The sequence below is a fragment of the Lissotriton vulgaris genome, chromosome 10 (genome assembly GCF_964263255.1).
Source record: "Lissotriton vulgaris chromosome 10, aLisVul1.2, whole genome shotgun sequence".
Classification (NCBI taxonomy): domain Eukaryota; kingdom Metazoa; phylum Chordata; class Amphibia; order Caudata; family Salamandridae; genus Lissotriton; species Lissotriton vulgaris.
In genome coordinates, this window is record NC_141698.1 from 214944017 (window position 1) to 214965118 (window position 21102).

At 47.2% G+C, this 21102-nt stretch overlaps 1 protein-coding gene across 5 annotated transcripts in view; it reads right to left on the minus strand.

Moving 5' to 3' along the window:
- ADCYAP1R1 (ADCYAP receptor type I) overlaps nucleotides 1-21102 on the minus strand; it is a 978825-nt gene that overhangs the window by 700088 nt on the left and 257635 nt on the right. The gene's annotated exons all lie outside the window — the stretch shown is intronic.

Here is a 21102-nt window from a genome sequence, read left to right on the forward strand (position 1 = left end):
TTACAGCCAGTTTACAACGCAGCACAAGCTCCCATAGAGATGGGAGAATGCGACCGTGCTATGTGTAGTCACATTGTAATGGCAGTGTCGGGACCACCGACTGGAGAGTGGTCGATCCAAACACCACGGCGATGTCGGGCAGACGTGAGTCCACCTGGCGTAATCAGGCCCTAGGTATACGTTTACCTTTGTAAATTAGGCCCAGAGAATCCAAATATACAAGCAATAACAAAGCGAGTAGGTCTCTATTTTACTTAATTGATTTCAAGTTTGTAGTTGCGTTGATGGTATTAGGCCAGATTTCAACAGCAGCAATTACAGGTTGCCTCACAGTTCTCTATACAAGAGAGAGAGAGCTCAGGCCCGTGGCAGTTAGCACTCATGGAACCAATTCTGCAGCAGAAAGTGGGCTAGCTGTCAAGAGAGGGTATGTGGGACGATTCTAGGTACATTACAAAACAGTTACCGGAGCCATGAGAAAGTGTCAATGTCAAGTCAGGAACTGTGTTGACACAGCGTTTTTATATAACCATCCCAGGCTTATTAGCTAAAGACACCTGGCAATCTGGAATGTGTAATTTTATTTATTTGTAACGTTTTAAATAGCGCGAACAAGATCCCAAAGGATATCAGAGCGCTTTACAATAGAGTGGAAGGAAGGACATAAATGTAATATCTATGTCAAGTAAGAAAAAGAAACAAGAATGATCGCATAATTACAGGACAATTGAGTCACGGAGAGTAATACAATAAACATGTATATAGCGGGCTGCGAAGGGGGGCACATTATGCTGTAAACAATAGCAGTATCAAACGATAGTAGAATGGTTGTAGGATCAATGACTTCGAGCAGGTGAACCTAGCCCAATTAAGGTAAGAATTTATTCATTAGGAATTTTTTGGCTTCCAGTTTGAAAGCAGGTTTTCCAACGCGTGAGCTGGCCACATACAGTTGTCCATGTGAGAAACACGGATTCTCCAAATCTAGTCCACACACTTGCAGCGATTGTCCTTGTGCTTTGTTGATGGTCATTGCAAAAGCGAGTCGCACCGTAAACTGTAAACGTATTGGAAAGATTATGAGGGCCCTATGGGGGCGGGGGGCGATATTTAACACATTTTTTGTTTCTGCTAGAAGCCTTTGCGGGAGTTTACTCAACAACTTTTAACAATTTTTATAATTTTTTTAATTTTCTTTTTTTTTGCCATAAACCTTTGAGGGAGTGTACTCAACAACTTCCCAAAGTTTCATGGCGATCGGATGACTGGTGTAGTAATGCATAAAGAACAAACAGACATACTTTTGTTTTTATATATATATATATAGATAATTTATAGAGTGTCATGTTTCATCTTCTAAAATGTATTCCTCCAAGTGGTAACAGAACACCCAGCCACAAAGCAGAGACGTTTCAAGGCATGGACAAAGTGGGCATTTGCCAGGAGACCCATTTTCCAAGGAGACCCTGGGAAAGTGAACGTTCTCTCTGTTCCACATGTGTGGATTTCTTTATCTCATACTTTAATGTATTTTTCAATATTGTTTGGCGTCATGGGACTTAAATTAAATATTAAAATACAAAGTTGTCAAAAAGGGACCCCTAAAAACATGTCTTTCCAGAAGGGCCTAAAATCATTAAGATGACACTGGCACAAAGGGTGCCTCTCATATCAGGTAATCTCATAATTTAGAGTAGTGAGTCTCAATCTAACAACTCTTGTTGTTCTGTACTATTAACTAAGAGCTGCAGGTTGACAAGCAGAACCAGCCTATAAGCACGCTGTGAACTTCACAACACCTTTTTGACACCCTTACAAATAACCTTTTATAAATTTTTTGTACAATAAGCAGACAAAGGTTCAAATGTTGATGGCCTCATTGTGAGTGCCCCCGGTAATCCCAATGAGGCCAATACCAGTAGTTACCATCCTTATAGGGATTATACATTTTGATACTTTCTCAGTAGATCTTAACTGGTGAAAGGAGCCAAGATGTCTGGAGGAAACACTGGAGTTAAACATGAGGAATCAATATGGATAAACTATTTCCTGCATGTTGTTGCCCAAAATCTCATACTAAGAAGTATTTCTTGTGCCTCGAGTTACCAATGCCTCAAAATTGGAATTTTGGGGAAGTGAAATATCAAGTTGAATTCCCCTAATGTGGAATACTACCAGATGTGTGGAAATATATCCCTGTAACTAATCTTTGCCTCCAGGGTGGTCTCTGGTACTGTTCTAACATATGCTTTGCTGACATTTCAAAGCCTAATTTTAGTTTTTGGTCAAGTTTGAAAACTCAACTGGAGTTACATGACTGATGTATAAAGAACTATTCACAAAAAAGAATGTGCAATTTGCACAAAGACTGTGTTGGAAATTTGTCCTTTCTGCAGGGTTGCCCTGAATTTGTTGTACTTTTGCTGACCCCTATTTTTGCTGGCTATAGAACTCTCTGCCTTTACCCCTGCTAACCAGAGGTAAAGTGCCTGTACTCCTCATTTCAATCTGATGAAAGTGGCATATTTAACTTATCTATAAGTCCCTAGTATATGGTACCCACAGGGTACTCATGGCCTGTAAGTTAAATGTGACCAGTGGGTAGCAGCACTGATTGTGCATAGGATACTCTATCTAGGTTTGTCTCATGAAATATTTTACCACATGACTTTAGCTCTTCAGGTCTCAATCCACTTGGACACACATATGGTGTCGGGCAGAGGCAAACAGGAGAGACCAGTTAAGGTCTAGTTGCCACAAGTCCAGTGTACAAAGTAGTCTAAAGGGTCATAAGGCTGACCTTCTGTTAAAGCTACAGGGACCGAACAAGCTACAGAGGCCTTTAGTGGAGAAGTGTGGCTCAGGGGTTAGAGGCGGCAGACCCGGAAGCTGAGATCGGCCCTGGACTGGGTTCAATTCCCTGCCCCGACGGGGGTTGGGCTCAATAATTCCACGGACTCGATAATTCTCACTCCGGTGCCTACTCGACTCACGGGTTCACACTCTGCGACTCCGGGCAATAGCTTGCTTAATCTCCACAACGGCCCCTCGCGGCGGGATGCCTGGCTTTCACCTTGTGGATACCCTGCCGGGGTATCTCACAGGGGAATACCAGGACGGGTTCCCTAAGCAAGCGCATAGATGCCTGTGATGTGGGCGATTTGCGCTATATAAATACATGTACATTTACATTTACATTTACATTTTTTCTTGCAACTCCCCTGCTGACCCGTGGGAACTGGACCTCATCCGAACTCTCCTGTTTCCCTCTGCCTGACACCATGTCAGTGTCTAAGTGCCTCCCATGAGGTCTGAATGGACGTTGGAAGTTGCTTCTGTGGTGGATTGGGACCTTAAGCGCTAAAGTCACATGGTAAATTCTTACACCAGGAAAACCTAGTTAGTGTATCCGATGCACACTCCATCGTAGTTAGCGTCAAATTGTTGTACAGCTTGTACTTTCTCAAGCAAAATTCTGCGTTTGTTAGACAACATAAATGTTGGACTGGTGCAACACTGATTCTGAGCAACCCCCAGGGTATGTTGACCTATATTCCTGCTAGCTCATAGTGCATCCTCTGAACACGACAACCTGATTCCCCAAGGAAATCGTGGTAACACATCTACAACCCTTTCGCTCAGCCACTTATTCATACCCAAAGAAATATATAAGAAATACAGAACCTGCAGTCTCAATATTTATACGAGCATTGTGATTCTTGAGTAAAATATGGGTGTTGCAATGAATAATAGAAGGAAACAGAATAATGAGATTACCATTACAAGAATGGTGAAATAGATAAATAATTCAACCATTTTTCTGATTACAGGAAACTATATGCTGGCATACAATCACTGTAATATAGTGTACTCCTGCCTAGCCTAGTGCATTCTACCCTATCATGTCTAAGGTAAGTGGATCTGGCAAATCCCTGTCAGGTGGTCTAACTCCCCATTAACTGTGGGTAGATGTCAACAAGCTGCCCGTCTTAATGTAGAGTTGGACAGCATGTCGAAGCCCTAGTCAGGCATCTATAGTTTATTCTACTGTGATAGCTCAGTCGCTGTGTGGTCAAAAACAAATAACAACATTTTGCTTGCTGAACTTAGCCCTTGTGCAGAGTGTTCAAGATGTTCTGATATGGTGCCTACGAAGTGGTATTGTAAGCAAACTAACTTCAAAGAATGTTATCCTGTGTGTGCACTCAAATTAATATGTGTCCAATATCATGATGTTTAAGGGGAGAGAAGGCAACTTAAGAACGTGAGCATGTAAAGATGGCATTTCTTAACCAGTCCTAATACCTCCACATGACAAAATTACTCTTAGATCCTGTTGTACCGCAAACAATGACTATCATAGGCAATTTGTGATTCTTGGTACTATTTCTAACTAAAAAGTTACAATTTCATAACTCCTATAAACCCGTGATTGAGCATTCTCCTTCCAGAAAAGCGAGCAAAGCGATGTGATGCAGAGACACACGGGAGGCATGACAAAGCAGCGAGTTGGCGACCTGGTGGGTGGGAAGTCGTGCACACCCTCAACACCAGGGAGCTCCAACCCCGTGTTGCCCGCTACCATCAGGTTGACCGAGCACAGTCGCTGTAAGACACTGTGAGACTGAAAACTGCGTTGTTATGTTGGTAAGTAACCTGTTATTATATATTTATTATTGGCACGGACCTCGGCTCAGCTCTGGGTCCGTGCCGTGTGGTTCTGTGGGCGGTTGGAAGCTGGGTTGCGTTACGGCTGGATGTCAATGGTGATGCAATCATTTTACAATAAATCCTGTTTCCAGCTTTATTTGGATTCGGCTCTTCTTAGCACGCGTGCTGCAGCAGCTGCTGGGAGAGGCCCTGGCGTGCCGTGGAGGCAGCCCGGTTAGTTCTGGGTGCAGCTCTCTGCTGCACCTGAAGGCCCCACTTGCCTCTGCTTGGCCCCAGCTCAGGACAGCATAACAATCACTGCCTACACAGCTCCAAGAGCAAGAGCCCCAGGAGCACAACGGAGCACTAGGGAAATAAGGGATACACTGCCCTCTGCCTCTCCATCATCCTCCTCCCCGGCATCTCACATCGCCACCTACCAGGCAGAAGGAAGCAAAACAGGAACCCAGAGGTTCAGGAGGATCAAGAGGATGGAGGTAGGGAGGTAGGGCTGGAGGCTGGTTGAGGGAAGGACAGGGAGCAGAACTGAAACCACAAGCGCCACACTCATGCAAACACCAGACCTTACCCCAGCCCACAGAGGGTTACAAAACTCAGGGTGCCAGGGCTTGGGTGGGTGGGGGGACAGGGGGAAGAGGGGAATACAACTGGGCAGAACAGAGGTACAAGGCAACCAGGCACTCAGCTTGTGGGCAACAGAACTCCAGAATTCTTCCATGGGCACTAGAGATGTGCAGATCTGCAGAACATTCTAGCAGCAGAATAGGTCTAGATAGGGCCAGAGATACAGAAAGACGCTGCTGGACATATCCCCAAAGTTGAAACCAAAAAAAAATAAAACAGTACAGCACCAGACACCATTCTTAAAAAAAATACAGAATTAAAACCTCAGCTGCAGTACCAACCCCATCAGCACCACCTCCAGCCCTGACACTCAGCTGGTCTGCAGATGGTCCCATTAGATGGACGGACCTGGACGGCGCACACAATCACCGAAACCCTGCCAAGGTCCGAGGTCCCACTGTAAGGAAGGAGAATGGTGGGAAAAAATTTCCTAAGACCAAAAAGGGCAATGGTCAACACCGCAGATTCTACATAACCCAAGCATCGGAAGTGCCGGAAGACCCAGTCTGATTCAGACGCGGGCAGAAAACAGAACGTAAACCAGGAGAAACAACCTGACCCGCAACTTTCTGCTCTCCAGAGACTCTTGCCATTCCTCCAGGCAGTCAACCAGAAGATCCTTAGCTTGCCTATAGCTTAACACCTTAGCTGCGTGTAAACATTTCTCCCCAGTGCTGCGCTGTCCATTAGAACTAGTGCTGAATGGACGTTCAATGGTCGTGCGCAGCACTGGGGAGGTAGCGCTGCTGACGACCATTGGCCGTCAGCAGAACTTAAGGGGTTAAGGATCACTGACTTTTTCCAACTTTCAATAACCCAAGCTCTAGCCGAGAACTCAAAGATTGTAACTGCAAATTCCATAGGAGATAGATTGTGGCTCAGGGGTTAGAGGCGGCAGACCCGGAAGCTGAGATCGGCTCTGGACCAGGGTTCAATTCCCCGCCCCGACGGGGGTTGGGCTCAATAATTCCACGGACTCGATAATTCTCGCTCCAGTGCCTACTCGACTCACAGGTTCACACTCTGCGACTCTGGGCAATAGCTTGCTTAATCTCCACAACGGCCCCTCGTGGCGGGATGCCTGGCTTTCACCTTGTGGATACCCTGCCGGGGTATCTCACAGGGGAATACCAGGACGGGTTCCCTAAGCAAGCGCATAGATGCCTGCGATGTGGGCGATTTGCGCATTATATGTACATTTACATTTACATTTACATATCACACCACCTACCACACTGACCATACTGACCCCAGCTTCACTAGCAGCCACGGCACTGACACCCAGCTTAATCTCAGCATCAACTCTTGATCCATCTGACCCCACAGTGGATGGGCCGCAAGCCACTCAAAGTAGTATACACCCTCAGCCATTGGAGCAAGACTCGAGCATATTGTTGTGTGCCTATCTAACTGTACCCATGTCAAACATTCAGCAGGGAACCTCAATCTCACAGTATAGCAACGAGGACTGACGGTTAATAATCAGCCTCTCAGGATCCACGGGGATACTATCAACTGTAGCTATAGCTCCATCAGCAGACTTACAGTTCTGTCAGGCTGCACGTTCTGGTCCAATTCAGGCCACAAACACTTAGACTGCAGCTTCAGCTTAAACGCAACAAAACGTCCATGCCTAGCCAAGTCAGCCCAGTAGTTTCAGGCAATTGTAAAGTTAGAACCTTGGATGTGTGGGAGACCGGAATTGGGCTATACAGGTGGTCATGTAATTGCAAGTCAGACCCTAGCATGGGAAGAAGTGAGAGCATATGAGGCACATAAGGGGAATAGTCCGCAATCGCACTCAGGAGCCCCCAGCTTAACTCATCACTCATACCCTTTAGGATCCCCCTTATCCGCATCAATCCCCCTTGAAAAAGCTGATTTTGTAATAGGCTATTGATGCCAAGACCAACCAACCTCAAGAACCAATGGCCCTTCAACAAGGCTAGACATCACTACCGAAGACCACTGCTCTACATCATTGAACCAAACTACAGTAACAAAAGTAAGTATGGATCTCCTTGTTGAGCACGATCCACACCATGTCTGCAGCACTATCCTACCACTCAGACAAGCTCAATGCCAAACTGGACATTCTCCCTAGCAATACTTATCAGGGGCATAGACTGCAAATTATATGCCTTGAACAAACTGATAAAGTGTCCACAAAACACAGAGGATTCGGACAACCCTCCCCAGTCTACAAAGAGAGGTGACTGCCTGTGCTCTCCAGTTATAAATAAGCTGGCTCTCTACCACAAGCAATAGAAACCTTACGGCAAGAACTTAAATCGCAACTCCCTGCTACCAACGGCACAGAGAAGGCCCACACTCACAGTCCTGCACCAAGGAACAGGATAAAGTGCAGAGAGCTCTAAAACACTCCCCAACAGAACGAAATCTGTCCACGACAGGAGCTGATTTTCAAGAATCAGGCAGAGTAGTTGGCTCTCCTGTCCAGTCCATAAGACCGCAGCTGCATCCTCATTCTTCTGATCTACCTCAGCCACTAAACCTGTTCCGCCAGCCAGACTAAGTATACATTCTCGTAAATGAGTTAAGAAGCAAAGGAACAAAATCCAAAAAGCGCTTCGACCAGCAAAGCAGGAACGGCTGTACTCTATCTTTACCAAAACAAAGCCAGACCAAGGACTTCAAAGTCGGGACAAAAAGACAAATACAACAGACTCATCTTCAATCTTGCAACTATTGGACCAGTCTGCACAGAACCTACAAGCTGAACAACTACATCAAGCAGAAGTGGCTGGCCATGGCAACAACCAGCTTCCAATACTTGAGTACAAGCAGCCCACGGACTAACCTCCATCTACGGCCCAAGAGATCACTTTTCCCTGTTTGTAACAACCTACACAGATTGACTGACCAACTCAAACCTTGACTCAAACCAGGTGCACGTTAATAACATGACTGACTGCAAAACTGGAAACCTCTCAAGCACGAACTTCGAAAGGCACGTCGCAGCAAAACAATACATGATTCATCAAAATCCTCAGACTCTCATATTCAAACCGATGGGAAGACTAGAGACCTCAACAGTTGGGAATGTGACAATTCTAGCCAACAACACGAATGACCCAAGCAAACCCTTGGTAGAAAGGAATATGGGGGCCCAAATTAACGAGAGGACCCCCCAACACAATGCAGTGGGACCGAAGACATAGTCACCACCATGTCAGTCAACACCTAGTCGACCAAGCTTGTCTTCATCCCGGAATATCATACAAAGGGGGCCCATGACTTCCTGAGCAGGGGAAACCTGATCCTCTTGTTTCAGTCAATTCTGAATCTCAAGGACAGAACATCATCAGACATGTTGCCAATTAAATTCCTAGAACCGCAACGAGCTCAAGAGCCAGAAGCTACCCAGGTCTCTTTCTATTCGCCCTCATGGGTAGAAAAAATCACAAGCAATCAACTAGTCTTTCAAAGTTGAGGTATAAAAATAGAATATGCAGGGACCAAGAGTTACACACTAGCCTTCCTGCACCAGCTCGCTCAGCCAACGTACTCAATCTTAAAAAGTACCCAAGGCTCTCAGAGCCTAAAAACGCCCACTGCTTTGACCTGCACTGTTCACCTAGGGACCTGAGCATCGAACAATGAAACCCGGCCTATAGGACAAGATTGTACCAGGACAATCACACCCCATGCCAATTGGGGTTGCCTCTCAACCGCCCTACATACCAGAACAAGCAACTGAAAAACTAGTACAACTGTGGATCGGCAGCAACCACCTAAGGCAAATCTCACCCTAAGCTCCTGGACCCTCCAGGGGATCCAACAAAAAACTCGACAATGATGAACCTCTAACACCTTGGAAGGACTAGGACCTGATACTACTACAAGAAACCTAGGCCCAATCAACAGTTCCTCTAACAGGTTTCAAAGAGTTCCAAAAATGGCAATTAAAAACAACAGTTACGGACATCCTAAGGGTGGTCTTTCCATCTATGTCTCAACATTGCTACAATATACATCAGAAGAAATAGCACTCAAAGACCCCTGGGCCGAATCACTCTGTCTAAACATTCTTGACCACCGCAAAGGTCTTCTGCTTCTGATCGTCAATTTTTACATCAACCCTTGCAATTCAAGGAAGAAGGAGATGCTGAAAGACCTCACACTAATGCTAACAGATCTCAAACTAGGCCACTTATCAGGAAACATAATATCAGGTGTCTTCAACACAAACTTTTTGGTGCAGCGATTGGTCGCAAGGCCAACATCCTGGACACCGAGTATGACCTCACAATGCAAAATCTTCCCCCAAACCCTCGGTGGAACACCACTGCAGAAATCTTCCTAAATTAATGCTATGTACTGGACCTGAGGCTTGTCAAAGGCCGCTTTCAGAGTGATTCCCCACCCAGTTGGACAAAGACTGTGGGTAACTCCATCTCCTATAAGTACATCAGAGATTTTTTCCTAGGCAATCCTTAGATAGTGAACTCCGGCCACAAAACATCTACTTCAACATAACTCCCTAGAAATTGGGGGCAGCCCCACACACCAGCTTTGGTGCGGTGACAGAAAATCTAAAATGGTTAAAATGGGTCCATGAAATTGGTCAAGAAATATCAACACAGATAAAGGACCTACCAAAGAATGTATTGCTAGCAGGCAGCACACCGATCTCACAGTGGATTGATATCATAGAACAAATCCTGCTGGAATTCCAAGGCAAATCACCATCACGCTTCAACCCTGGTAACCAACCTTCAACTAAACTCAGACTGACAGAAAACCTGAAGTTGCTTAAAAGAAACGTTAATTGCGAAATATGCGCCCTTGTAAAGCAACCGTCCTCAATCTCAGCCAGACACAGCCTGAGCAAAGGAAGATCACTGTTCAGGGAAGCTGTTTGGCGTGTCAGAAAGGAACAAAACAAGGTCTTCTGGATGCAACTGTTAACAACTAGCAAGTAAAAAAACCCAAAACAATTCTGGTCACCAATCAACTTTGCCACATTTATGTCCTAGAAGATTTGTTAACGAGTACATCTCTGAACCCATGGGGGCCTCATTCCTTACGGCTCACTTCTCCACACACTTGACATGCTCATTGCCTCTCAGCACACTGCTAAGCAAACCACCATTGTCTCAGAACACAAGTCATTCCTTCAATGCATCATCTTTTCCCTTAATTACTTGCAACGTGGAAGAACGCTGTATCATCAAACTCAGATGACTGCGGAAAGATGGTGCTCTTGGCTCCAGTGGGCTACAAACTGCTCTGTTAACCTCCGAGCCTGCACTATGGTCCGAGATACTAGCTCCACTGTTTAAATACTAACAGCTAACACCATCCCAGACTCTTGGAGAGGATACATTATCCAACCAATCTTTAAAGAAGGTTCTAAATCAGACCCTGTCACTATTGGTTCATTACACTAATCCACACTGGCACCAAGACATATGCAAGCCTGCTCCTTGATGACCTTAGAACATGGGTGAAAGTATTTTATTTATTTATTTATTTATGCGATTTTATATAGCGCAAACTTTACCCGAGGGTGTCAGAGCGCTTTACATAAGAACCAGTTGAAAAACATAAGGACTTAGGATTACATGCGTTACATAAAGGATACAAACAGAAAAAAAAAATGCAAATGTACAAGATGTAAAGTCACACAAGAAGGAGATACAAATGGATATACTCTAAGATTCACATAGGAATGGTAGATAGTAAAAAGGTCTACTGCATATACTAGTGATTAGAGTTATCTCTATATATATGGTGAGGCGAGACCGGCCTACGGGTAGAGGGGGGGAATAGCTATTGTTTTTAAATCTCCATTATGCTGTCAACTTGAACAGCTAACGGTAACGGATAGTGAGGCAGGTGCCTTTACTATTAGGGTTAACGGTGGCACTACGTTAAAAGGCTTCTTGATCTACAGACCTCCAGGCCCATGCACCCGGTTTTCGGACAGCTTGGTGGAGGGGATTACGGAGGCTGCCCTACGTAGAGATAAATTCCTTATTTTAGGGGATCTGAACATGCATTTTGAAGATCCACTGGATAGAGGGGCGGCGGGTCTCTGCCAGGAACTGCAGTCACGGCAGCTTGACCTGAGAGTAAGGACCCCTACGCATCAGCAGAGCCATCTATTGGGCCCGATATTCGCAAATTGGGGGGAAGTGGTGGTAAATCCCTCTGTTCTGGTTCCCTGGTCGGATCATTTCCTTGTGCCCTTTGTGGTGGGCATTCCGGGAAGAAGAGTACTGGATCGGCCACTCCCTAACTACCCTAGCCGGAAATGGGCAAAATTCTCACAGGTTAAGTTTAATGAAGCACTAACTAAAGGAGGAAGGCCGGGTGGGATGGATGCAGAAACCGCTAGGAGTAATCTAGATGAGCGCATAATAGAGGCTTTGGATAACACGGCCCCACTCTGCTTGACCAACTCTGGGTGGCGTGCACAGAAAACAGCTCCCTGGTACAAAGATGATTTGCGCCGAGCTAAGGCGGAATGCAAACGTTTGGAGAGGCAGTGGAGGGTGGCCTTTCTGAGCCAGGCCAAGCAGGAGTATATAGCTAAGAGGAGGGCCTACCACGGGCTTATTAAAAGGGCAAAGGCAGCCTACTTTGCAAAGAGAATTGGGGATGCGGAAAACTCCGCAAAGGAGCTGTTTAAAATCTATAAGGCTATTTCCTCAGCCAAGTCCTCCACTGTTCCCGTGGATTGCTCAGCTGATTCATGTAACCGGATTGCAGAATTTTTTTGTGAAAAAGTGGCCAAAATCTACTCATCCTTTCCTGGGACAAACTAAAATGGGGTCTGAGTTTGTGGAAGTCGAAAGGGAAGTCAGGGGATTGTACGTTCTTGAGAACTTCACTACCCCTTCCCCAGAGGCATTAAGACAGATCTGCAGATCAATAAGGTCGGGTTCCCCTAGGGACCCTGCCTCACCGAAGCTGCTTATAGAAAGCCTATCAATCCTGGAGCCCTATATCAGACATCTGCTGGATGTATCCTTCAGGACGCACACGGTACCTGAAGGGTGGAAACAGGCGGTAGTGCTTCCCCTCCAGAAGAAACCCAATATTAGCTCTGAGAAAATGGAGAACCTTCACCCTATCTCATTGTTACCCTATCTGGCTAAAGTGGCGGAGAAGGTCGTGAACATCCAGCTGATGAAATACGTGGAGGAAGCCAATCTCCTACATTCTACACAGTTTGGGTTCAGACCCCGCCATTCCACGAAGTCAGCTCTGCTTATGGCTGTTGAGACCATCAGACAGGGAGTGGATGAGGGCCAAACCATGGCCCTGATCCTCCGGGATCTGAGCGCAGCATATGACACTGTAGCACACTACACCTTGCTACAGTGTCTGAATGAGGGTGGGATTTCGGGTGCTGTGTTGAAATGGATCCAGTCCTTCCTGTCGGACCGGGGTTTCCGGGTCAGGCAGGGAGACTGTTACTCCAGAGTGATTAGCTTGGGTCAGGGCGTACCGCAGGGTTCGTCCCTGAGCCCAACTCTATTCAATCTGTATGTCTCCCCGGTAGCAACTATAGTCGAGGGCTATGGGCTGTGTATTGTGTCCTACGCAGATTATTATTATTATTATTAACGAATTTCTGTACCGCGCACGGTTACCCAGGGGCATCCCAGCGCTTATAGAGGCCTAGAGCAAGCTGCCAATACAGAGCAGAAAGAGCTAAAATTATTCTGGAAATAGATAGGTTTTCAGATGTTTCCGGAACCTGAGAAGATTTGGTTCAGAACGTAGTGAGAATGGGAGGGAGTTCCAGGCCCGCGCTGTATGGATGGAATAACTCCTGCCAATTCTCTTTGTCTGATGGAGGTGTTTGTTGTCAGAGCGTAGAGCTCTTGTGGGCTTGTAGGGCCGAATCATGTCCTTCAGAATGGCTGGTCCTTTCCCCTGTATGCTCTTGTGAGCAATGCAGAGGGCCTTGAAGGTCACTCTCTCTCTGACAGGGAGCCAGTGGAGTTCTTTTAAAGCAGGCCTGGCTGACTGCCTGGCCGGAACGTTCCGCAGCAGCCTTGCTGCCGCGTTCTGCACTTGTTGCAAGATCTTGAACGTTGACTCCGGTGCTCTGAGAAAGAGCGCATTACTGTAGTCCAGGCGTGAGATGATTAGACCTTGGACTAACAGCTTCCGGGAGAGTTCTGGTAACAGGGGGGGAACCTTACGGGCCGACCGGAGCATTCCATAACACACGCCAGCGGTCTTCTTGGCGTGTGTCCTAAAGGACAAATCTGGCTCCAGCCAGACCCCCAGGCTCTTGATCTCCTTCTTTGGGTCAGGCGGGGTGCCCATGCAGTTGGGCCAGCTGCTCGGCGAGAGGGCAAAACTTGACTGGCCCAAGATCATCAGCTCTGTTTTTGAGCCATTCAATTTGAGCGATGACCTGGACATCCAATCAAACACCTCTCTCAAGCATGAATGGAGCGTCTCAGCTGGGTGTCGTCCACATAGCTTATGGTCTTCAAGCCAAACGGAGACACCACACCCTCCAGGGGTGCCATACACACGTTGAATAACGTGGGGCTCAGGGATGAGCCCTGGGGCACCCCTCAACGAAGTGGGAGGGGAGGAGATTTTGCGTTTCCTTCCCAAACCTCGAAGGTACGCCCCTCCAGAAAGGAGGCCAACCATTCCAGGGCCACTCCTGTGACACCCGACTCAGCTAGATGTTGTATCAGCACTCCATGATTGACGGTATCGAAGGCCGCACTAAGGTCCAGGAGGATCACTGCCACTGACCCCCCTGCGTCCAAAGTGCTTCTGGCCTCCTCTACCACTGCTAGCAGAGCCGTGTCAGTTCCATGACCCGGTCGGAATCCCGTCTGGGAGTCCCTCAACCGGCCATTCTCCTCGAGAAAGTTGGATAGCTGACGGTTTACCAACCTCTCGGCAACCTTACTAACCCCTGGTAGCAAGGAAATCCAAGCCGGGCTTCTTCAGAAGCGCTTTAACGACCGCACTTTTCCAGTCCGGCGGCACAGTCCCGTGAGCGAAGGAGAGATTGACCAGATCGGTCAAGGGCTCTCCTATCGACAAGGGGGCCTGCTTTAAATACCGCATTGGGACTGGGTCCCGAGGTGAGCCACTTTTCAAGCTCCCGAGGACCTTCAGTACTTCGCCTGAGGTTACAGGGCCAAATGACGTTAATAGTTTTTCCGAGATGCTCAAGTCCTCAAAAAAGGCCGAAGTCCCCATCACCGGGGGGAGAGAGCTAACAATGGTATCAATTTTATTCTTAAAGTAAGTGGCCAATTCCAGACATTTTTCCTGTGGTCTGTTGTGGACAAGAATGGGATCAGGCGGTTTAAGAAGCTCCTTCATCACTAGAAAAGCTTCCCTGGATGAGGACGCAGCGTGCTTAACTCTCTCCCCATAAAAGGAGGCCTTTGCAGCACGTATTGCGAGTTTGTATGTCCTTAGTTCCATGCGATATTTTTCCCTGCTATCTGTCTCCGAGTTCCTCCTCCATGATCTCTCCGCCCGTTTGCAATTCTTTCTCAGGGTTCTGAGCTCTAGGGTATACCATGGGGCGGACCCCACTCTCTTATCCCTAATAAGCATCTTCTTGAGTGGAAGCACATGGTCCACTGCGTTGGTCAGCCAGTTCCTCACCGTGGCATCTGCAGTCACCGGATCCCGACCCTTCTCAGGCTGGGTGCCCTCCAAACCACATTCCAGGCCTCTACAGGGAGCCTTGACCATGCCCTGTCTATTCTAAATTTCCTGGGTGGGAGAGTATCATCACACTTTACCTCCCAACTAGCCATGATCAATGAGTGGTCGGACCAAGGAAGAGCGAGGGGGGGCATAGCTGATATACCCGCCATATTCGCGAAGAAAGGGTCCAGAAGATGCCCTTTAACATGTGTGGCCCCAGTGTTTATCAATTTCATCTGCAGGGCGCTCAACTCGCTCATCACATTAGTTGCTATTGGGTCAGTTGCTTCATCAAAATGGCAATTGGGATCTCCCAACAGGATGAAGTTAGACGAGGCCGAAGCCAGGAGCGTGGTGGTTTCCATTAGTGAAGATGTAAAATCACCCACACTCCCAGGTGGCCAGTAGACTAGGAGGCCTGTCAGCGTGCAGGTAGGAGAGAATTGAAGGGAGAATTGGCAGCTCTCACAGTCTTTAACCCCTGCCTCCCGTGCCTTACAGTCCAGTGACTCCCTGTAAATATTGGCCAGACCCCCCCCCCCCCCCTCCCTATGCCTCTATCAAGATGGTAGATCAAGTATCCCGGCGCCAACGCTGTAACCACGTCCGGACCCGAGGTGTCAGATAGCCAAGTCTCAGTAAGAAACAAGGCATCAACCTTGTGGTCCAGGACTAGGGAGTAAATCTCCGTAGCATGGCAGGGGTGCGACCTGCAGTTCAGCAGGGCGAGACGACGCAAGGTGGTAGGGGTAGTTTCTCCTAATCCTGGTTGACAAACTCTACATCCCCTAAAGCGCTTTCCCCCTTTTGCAATATAGCAGCATGTGTCATACTTAGGTATTCTATAGGATATAAGTTCATCCTTCGTGTATCTGATCCTAATGGCTTGTTGGGGGCTCGCATCGGGCATAGCAGCTGGCCCTAGTCCCGTCTGGGCCCGGACGGGCACAGACGGGCTTAACTCTGGCGGAACTCCGGCGCGAATCCGGCGCGTCCGCTGCACGCGTCCGCTGCGCGGAGCCATAAGGGACTGTTTTTATAGGGCGACTAGACCGCTCGGCGAATGTGACCCCACCTAAGATGGCCGCCAAAACCGGATCGAGCCCGGGACCTGGTCGAAATGCACCACCCAGGGATCGGGGACCGAGGGAAATGCCTTAATGAATTCTAAGCCCTAAAGAGGGTAGGAGCGTTCAATTAAAAGATTCTAAAAGATATTTTTTAAAATTCCTTAGCCTAAGTCCTAAATGTAGTGCAAATGCAGGGGGGGGGGGGATCGGACACAAAGGAAAAATCAAGAGCAGTTTTTTACAAGCTAAAACATGCAGCTGGTCATTTCCCTATCGCGTGCGCCCGGTGTTGCTGCAGACAGCTTCAGAGCATGCATGCAGGAGCTTGCGTCTTGGATGTCGACCAACTGCCTGAGGCTGAATGGTAGCAAGACGAAGGTGCACGTGGTGTGGGTGGGCCTGTCTGTGTGGTCATCGGCGTGGTGGCCTTCCTGTTTGGGTCCGGCTCCTACGCCATGTCAGCAAGCAAAAAATGTGGGTGTCTGGCTCGATGCTGAATTAACTTTTGTGCCCCAGATTAGCCGGGTGGTGGGGGTGTGCTTTGGTGTCCTGAAAGGCCTACGGAAGGTCATGGAACTCCTTCCAATGGAGGCTAGACGGACACTGGTGCATGCCCTTGTCACCGCTCGACTGGATTATGGTAATCTCCTTTATCTGGGTACTATGGTGAGGAGCCTTGATCGCCTACAGGTGATACAAAATGCTGCTGCCCGTCTGGTCCTGAGGTTGCCTAGAAGATGGGCATCAAAGGCCGCATTGCAGGCACTTCACTGGCTTCCGGCGAGGAGTAGAATTGAGTTCAAGGCTCTGTGCACATGCCACCGGATTATTGCTGGCAAAGCACCGGAGCCGTTACAGAGCCTTATTACTCTTTATAAGCCCACTCGGGCCCTTAGATCCTCTGGCTCCGGTCTTCTGGTGGTTCCCAAAGTAAAAAAGGCGCGCATCGGGGCAGGTCTTTTTGATTGCTGGCAGCCAGAAGCTGGAATAAACTCCCGATGGAACTGCGCCTGGAACTGCTAGAGTCGAGGTCTAGGGGAAAACTTAAAACCCACCTATTTGTGCAGTAGACTGGCTACGTGAGCTGCTGCGGTAGTGCTGTTTTCCACTCATAGCGTGGGGACACGCCGGTGTGCGTAACCAGGCGCTCTATAAGCTTCCCTATTATTGTTATTACTATTATTATTATTATTATTATTATTATTATCATACATAGGGAAGGGATACACATGGATATACTCTAAAAGTCACATAGGAATGGTAGAGAGCACAACGGTCTACTGCATGTACTAGTGATTAGAGTTATCTCTATATACATAGGGAAGGGATATGACTGGATATACTCTAAGAGTCACATAGGAATGGTAGATAGCACAAAGGTCTACTGCATATACTAGTGATTAGAGTTATCTCTATATACATCGGGAAGGGATAAAAACGGATATACTCTAAGAGTCACATAGGAATGGTAGAGAGCACAACGGTCTACTGCATATACTAGTGATTAGAGTTACTGTCTATATACATAGGGAAGGGATATGACTGGATATACTCTAAGAGTCATATAGGAATGGTAGAGAGCACAGCGGTCTACTGCATATACTAGTGATTAGAGTTATCTCTATATACATAAGGAAGGGATATGACTGGATATACTCTAAGAGTCACATAGGAATGGTAGATGGTACAAAGGTCTACTGCCTATACTAGTGATTAGAGTTATCCCTATATACATATATATACATACATAGTAGATTTCCTAAGGCAGAGTTCCATTAAGTGGGGTCGGAGGGGGGACATAGTCACAACACCAAGGGAGGGTGGGAGGGATTCGAGTGTATGGAGAAAAGGCAAAAGAGAGAGGGGAAGAAACATTTGAGGATCCTCAAGGCGGAAAAGAGGGAAAAGGGTAAAAGACGAGGGAATGGACAAGATGACGGGTCGGAGACCAGAGAAAAAAACGTCAGAGAACAGCAGCAAAATGGCGGGCAGGACAAAGGGAAAAGTAAAGCAGTCCATGAGAGACTGTGGTCCACAATTGCAGTGCCTCAGGTGTTTCCCGTACCCGGAGCTGTAATTATGGTCATACGATTCTCCAAAGCGTCTTATAGGAGTGCCCCTAGTCAAAATAAGGTGCCCTGTCCGGCCTGATGCCTGCTTGTAAAGGTGCACTCTGGTGCTACATGGAATCGAGCTCATCATGTGTGGTCTCGGCCATCTTGGAAGCAGGCAGACCTCGTGTCATCTGCCTTTGAGCCGGTGTCCCCCCTTGCAGTGCTATGTCAATACTCAGGGTGACCTCCAGAGCGGGCTCCCTGGATGCTCAGTGCTGTGCGTGGCCTCCGCTTCAATCAGTATTCAGCCCAAGGGTGCCTTTGTTGCGATGTCAGCCGCCGCCCACCATCTTAAAGTCAGGCACTGTGTGGGGGCACTACTTCGGTGCCCCGGTCCGCCCCGCAACTGGCCTGCAAGTCTGGCTCACCGCTACAGCTGGTGTGCGCTCCGTGCCAGCACCCGACGGGTGTTCTCTTCCCAGATCGCCGCAGCCCGCCGGTGCGCTCCCTGTTGCACGCGCGTCAGGACGCACACCGCTCCGCTGACTATGCCTTCCTGACGACCCTCACAGGTCAGGGTCCCTCCGGTGCTCCGGTTATTTTATGGCGAGGGCTGCTTGTTACACCGATTACCTCAGGCACGGTCCGTTGCGGCCATTCCCTGCCGTTGCTGCCAAGATGGCGGTCTTTGTCCACGGCGTCCACAGATATCTCCCTCCATTACAGTCACCACTGCTCCACTTGCCCTGAAACTCGAGCCAGACATGCTCTGGGGTATCGGACAGCAGAAGTCCCCTCTATGGCGCAGTCTGTAGGCTGAATGGCGGCGGTATCCCCCCCGAACAGGAGACACAGGTCGAGAGCCGAGGCGGATCACCTCTGCCTCGGCTCCCCATAAATCAATGCAGCTTCAGAGACAGTTGCGGCACTACAACAAATCTGAACATCAATCTCACTTGAAAAGGTTTAAACAATACCCAATATTTCAAATATCCACCAAAATGCCCACAGTGTTGAGCACCAATTTGTAATTTGAGGCATTCCTCAGTATTAAAGGGCCCACAACTGTTTCCCAAGAGCAGAAAGGCATGAGAACTTTGGACCTATGTACTAATATGCTGAGTCACAAATTGTACATTTGCTTGGAGTGGCAAAATGACCAATTTGGAACCATCTGCGAATAGCTAGAAATGCAGCAGCGTCGGCCTGCAGAGAGCAGCAGACCACTAACTTTGCTCTCTCACACATGAAACGTTTTTTTCTATCAGCAGCACATAATACACTACTTGATGCTAAATTGAAACAGACTTCTCCTACATTATAACCACTTTACAAAGCCCAGTGTAAATCTATGAGAATAGGCTACGATTGCAATAATAAGTAAGAGATCAGGGAAGCCAATGTGTTACAAAGTCTGAGAATTTTAGTAAAAATACTTTAAGGTCTATAATAGATGGGCTGTGTTCTGCAGTACTACCAATAAAATGTGTCACTGGTAATTGGCTGATATATACAGGTCTCCAAGTCCTCTGCCCTAGGTTGGCATCAAAGTGCAGTCCTCTAACCACATATGAGAAATCCTGACGTTTTTGGCTCTTCGTGATAACGAATAGGCCGGTTCATGAGGAGATCTTGCTGCCCACATCAAACGCCAATGCAAAGCTCCAGGGAACCTAACTCTCCTTGTTTTAGTGTCTTCTAGCAAAAACTGTCAACGCGAGACCTGCACTTCGCCCTACAGAATCAACAGCCCACAGTGACCGGCAATACAAAGCTCCCGCAAGTACCGTCCATGATGCCTGGTCTGCTCGTAATACTACAGCAACGGCCATCAGTGACCTATCCCTGCTCCTCACAGCCTCCTCCACTGCAAACTGTACTCTTCACGCCACACTTTGAGAACATTTTCAGCTGGACTAACCTGGTTCCTGTATCTGGCCCTTGCGCCAAGGCGTTCGGCCTGAACTTATGACTTTCACTTGGTCTGGCACGACCACAAAACCGTGAGTGGCGCTTTATGCTTTTGGCGCTATACTTACCGTAAATCTTTGAAATTGCATATCTCTGGGTCTACTGATTTTTTATTTGTCATTTTGGTGTATGCTAATTTATTAAACTTCACTCTATATTTCTAAATTGGTGTGGGACTTTTCTTGTGTTGCATTTTCACTTTAGTACTGTTTGTGTGCAGCATAAATATTTTAGACGAGTGTTTTTGTACCAAGCTACCAGATGGTTAAGCACAGATTAATTTAGTGACTTTGGTGGTTTAAATTGACAAGGTTTGTAGTTGTTGTTTGAGTAGGGTTCCGCCCCAATCATTACCTTAATTTCTTATTTGATGTAAATGTTAAATTCTGTGCTCCAAACTAAAATCTATCCAAGTACAGTTCTGCATACGTTAACACTGCATCCTTCAGAAACACTAGCCGTATTGATCTTTGGCAAAGAAATGTATAAACTCCGGTGGTTATATTTAGCTTCAGTGCTCTAATGTACTTCACCAGTAGTCCAATCATGAGGAAACATATTAGGAAGCATCTCTGGAGGCCTCAGTACTGATCCATCTGTACTCCAAGAACGTAATCATTAACAAAAGGTTATCCAAAATCCGACAAAAAAACAGGGAAATTGTGCAGACAAAAAAAACTGTATGTATCCTATCATACTCCATCCCAATAATATAGGGACTTCTGAAGCCACGGTTAGGGTTTCACACATGTTCTTATTTTAACCAGTGTTCCCATTCAGAATACAACAATTATCTTTTGAATATTAAGCTAGTTTGTCAATCTGCAAATATTTATTTGTGAATACACAAGAACGTAAGTCCCTGATAACTGTTCCATCCCTTCCATTTTTCGTTTGTCCTTGAAAGATCCCCTGCTTTTTGGTCTTTGGGTACAGCTAAGGGCCCTTTCACCTTGAGGAACACCTCAAAATATAAATTGATGTGCATCAGAACGACCATATGGTTGTACCCCGAGAGGGATATCTTAAATTCAATT